Raw genomic sequence first — 4,418 nt, 5'->3', positions numbered from 1 at the left:
AGGCATAAAGTCATTGCGTTAGATCATTAATTAGCTATTTGACCATTGCTACTTAAAAAGTAGTTCTTATTGTTTGACCTATACATACCCAATTAACAATTGGATTAGGGGTTAGGCTGTATTAATTGTTGTCTTAGTGGTCATTAGTATGATATTTGATGTGAAAATATGTTGCACACACCCCATACCTTTTATCAATGCTTTGTCCTTTCTGTATACTTTGTGATTACTAGTCTTATTGCTTCCAATAGTTGAAGATCGTAGTCGTCGTGATTCGCTTTCGGTTAAAATTAGAGAAGAACTTTATAATCAACGTATTAAAATCGATTAGAAAAGTGAATGATCGGGGTTTAAGTGCTAGCGCGCACTTGCGAGGTTAAGCTTGAAAGAAGTCGTTCAGAGGCATCACTATTATGTTAAACTAGTTGTTTTGTGTGGTACCTAATAAGTTTATGTAGAAGAAATTCTCTCTTGCAATCAGTGACATTAGATTAGGGCTGGAAAAAAATCCCAAAAATCCCAAACCAAACCGAAAAAATCCCAATCCCAAACCAAAATTCCCGAAATTTTCGGGATATAATCCCAAACCAAACCGAAAATTTCGGTATGAGATTCGGTTTTGCATTTCATTTTTTCGGTATTCCCATACCGAACCGAAAAATATATATATATATATATATAATTTTTTAATTATAAGAAAATTATTTGAACCGTTCATTGTTTTAGATTTAATCTGTGCCGTTGATTTGTTTTAGGTTAGATCCCATTTCTTTCTTTCACAGTTCCGTTCCATTTCCCTGATTCCATCCATCAAACTCCAAGCCCCTGCGCCTCCTCCCTCACCGAGCCCTCATCTCTCATACGTCTGTGTCGAATTCCGGCCAACCACCGGCCCACCACCACACCACACAGCCTTCCTTCACCACACAACCACCGCTCTCTCTCACAATCTCTCTCTCGGGCGATTTTCTCTCGTGATCTCTCTCACCACCACACCGAGTTCGAGTCTCACTCTCACCCCAAATTAGGTAATTAATTTGGTGTTTTGAACTCTAATTTCTGTTGGTAGATTCTGCTTTGAAGTTTTCAAATGGTTTTAAGATTTAATTTTTGGTATGTATTGTTTAGCAGCTCTGTTTTCGTAACTTGAGAAAGAAAAGGAAGCAGCTCTGATTGAGGCTAGGCGTAAGGAGGTACTATTTAGGCTACCATGTTTCCTCCGAAATCTCATTTTCTATTGTTACAGAGGCACACTTAAGAGTCATGGTTTGCTTTTACCATTCGGGATTGTTGGATGCACATCTTCTGTTTTCTTGAAAATACTATTGTTGTTATTGTTACCATTCGTCTTTATAGTTATTACTGTTAGGAACAACTGCTCTGTTCGGGGAAAAGTAAAATAGCAGATAAGGTATAAGTACACACAATAAGTGTCGTTAAGATAATAGTAAATCATTAATAATATATTGTTCCTCTTAGATAATGTGTGTTTGTTCCTCTTAGATAATATTTAATCTTTTTTGTTTTCTTCCTCTGAATCTACATTGTTTTAATTGTGGATCATCCAATGATCTATTAATTGGAGAATAGATAATTGTTGTTATTTCCTTTAGTTCAGTTTTTCAATTTAGCTAATCGCTCTAGCGTAAATGCTTTGTTCAATGATAACTATGGGTGGGCTGAAGGTATTCGTGCAATTTACAATCCAAATTGCAGCTTCGTGACTAATTGGGTAGTAGTTAAGATTTTTCCTCAAGCTATTTATCAATGGTGGGTCTTGGGGAGTGCAGCTTCGTGCAATTTACACTGATCTCCCATATGTTTCTTACTTCCAGTTTAAAACTGGGTTTTTGGGTGCCGAGGAAGGTAACTGAAGAAAATTAAAATATGGGGTACATTTTTTTTGTCCAAAAGCCCCAAACTATTTCGGGATTCCCGATTTGTCCCGAAATCCCGAAACTATTTCGGGATTCCCGAAAATTGGGATTCCCGAAAATTTGGTTTGGGATTGGTATTGAAATTGGGATTCCCGAAAATTTCGGTTTGGGAATCGGGACAAAGGTTTCGGTATGGGATCCCATACCGAACCACCCCTACATTAGATGACAACTATTTAATATACAGATTGAATATATGACAATTATTTATGTCATTCTTGGGTGGCAATGTAGTGACTTCAAGAGAGTTTATCTCCATGAGGTGTAAGAGAAGTGAAATAAATGAGTAATGTTAGAGAGATTAAATTTTTAAATTTGTAAATAAAATTTGTAAACTAAATTATGTGTCACCAATAAGAAATGAGCACGTTTATCAACGATTAATTAATAATCCAATCATCAACTTTTATATCATTAGTTTACAAAATTTTGTCAATAAATTTGATCTCCTTAGCATTACTTGAAATAAATAGAATTATCAATTATGACTACTCAGAGTTAGATTCCATCTGATTCATGTACTAATTGGAGTTGATGCCTTCCATTAATTATTTATAGAGTGCTCAAACACTATTGGGGATAATGGTTTAGGGCTCACTGGTGGAGCCACATGGACACTAGGGTAGTCCAAGGCCCATCATTGAATTTAAACGTATATTAATTGTCTACTGATTTTTGTAATAATGAGTATGTGGTGTATTGTTAAATCAGATTTTGGAGGTATCATCAGGTCTTGGTGACACAACCCGTCCCGAAGGAGGGCATGCTGAACTGACACACCCCGTCCCGAAGGAGGGCATGCTGGCCGTCACGTGAGAGTAACGTAACCATTTACATAATTCAGAAGTTTAAAAAAATACAATTACTAAGATGAAACACCCGAGGGTGAGTGTCATAGCCCGTCCCGAAAATTTTATATCGGGAGCGTGAAATGACGGATTTACCCTTAGCGGGTATTAAGGTATGTGTGTGTGACGTTATTTGGTTTAACTTATTATAAGTTTTGGATTAAAATTTTTGGCTTTTGTTAATTTTGTGGTTAGGGAATTAGATGAAATGGATGGTGAGGATTGGTGTTGGACACCTCACACACGCCCTGTCCTCTCCCTCTTTCCCGTAACTCTCTCTCTCCTCCCTCACGATTCTCTCACTCTCTCTCACCCATATCGTATGGACCTCACCCAAAACCCTCCAAAACTCAGCGGATCGAAGCTATTGAGGTAAGATTCTTCATCCTTTCGTCGTCCTGAGTTGAATGGTACTAATTTTAGATAGTGAAACCTTCGATATAACGGGAAACCCGAACCCCCCAATTTGTGTCATTGTTCATGCACATGTGAAATGTTGTGTTTCAGGGAATTCTAAGCTTATAGTGAGCTTAGTGAGGTCCTAAGGAAGCTCGGAGTGCTTCGTTTGAAGGTTTTGGACGTCGGGATCACTAGGTTCGAGTTTGGCCGGTTTTTCTTGGATTTTCCCGGTGAGATTTAGATGTTTTTAGAGCTTTAAAGTAGTATATCGTGAATCTACATGTTTGGGGCTTCAAATTGATATAAAATACGATGAAAATGGTTGAGAAACGAAGGAGAACAAGGAGTTTCAAATTTGGCCGGAAACCGGCCGCCGGAAAGTTCAGTCTGGCGAGCCGAGGTTAGGGATGATGCGCGTGAGGGCACGTGTCCCGTGCCTATCTCGGGGCGTGGGGGAGCGTGCAGCTTCCAAAAATTTTTCTAAAAATTTCTCGACGTCCGTGACGTCGAGTAGGTCGATGTGGTATATTCATATACCCAAATTGAGCATCATATGAGAAGTTATTTCGAATTGTTGGTTATGTGTTTAAATTAACGTTTTTATAGTTGTTTCGCATATAGGTGACACCTATCCCGAGGACGAGCGCATCCAGGGAAGTCACGGGGGTTACGACCCATCGACTTACCAGTGAGTGGGCAGTTTTGTTTTCGTATTACCTATTTACTACGGTTTTCCCAGAAAATGCGTTTATATGAAAATATGATTTAAATTGCTATGCATGCAATTGTTGAGATATTTAAATTGATAATTGATGCATATATATATGAAATGACGCGGTTAACGCACAGGTGAGTCTTTACATTATTCAGACGATTTATTTTATATGAATTATGTTGAGAGCTCATAACCTGCACCTCTGGTGTTAGTGCTTATATTATTCACCACACCGCACGCTCGCCTTGGATCCAAGTAGGTGGATGTCGTACAGACCACTAGAGGTGGTTCCGACATGCCAGTCGTACAGACCATTAGAGGGGTTCCAACTGGTGGGTGACCTTAGATTATGTGCACAGATGATTGATGAGAGAAGCACTAGAGCGTATTATTTCACCATCTTAGTCGTACAGACTACTATAGGTAGTTCCGACTTATGTGCAGTGTAGTGCCGTACAGGTCACAGTTGGTGACTCCGGCAGGGCCGTACAGGTCACAGTTGGTGACTCCGGCAGGGCC

General features: G+C 39.0%; 1 long non-coding RNA gene across 1 annotated transcript; it reads left to right on the top strand.

Moving 5' to 3' along the window:
• Positions 1–577: 577 nt before the first annotated feature.
• LOC126588361 (uncharacterized) lies at positions 578–1,612 on the top strand. The gene is made up of 2 exons (XR_007611428.1): positions 578–1,028; positions 1,132–1,612. It is a non-coding gene; the product is annotated as an uncharacterized LOC126588361 (long non-coding RNA).
• The last annotated feature ends 2,806 nt before the right edge of the window (positions 1,613–4,418 follow it).

Source organism: Malus sylvestris, chromosome 11 (assembly GCF_916048215.2).
Source record: "Malus sylvestris chromosome 11, drMalSylv7.2, whole genome shotgun sequence".
Taxonomy (NCBI): Eukaryota; Viridiplantae; Streptophyta; class Magnoliopsida; order Rosales; family Rosaceae; genus Malus; species Malus sylvestris.
Note: the sequence above shows the minus strand (reverse complement) of the source record. Positions and strands in the feature narration are given on the sequence as shown.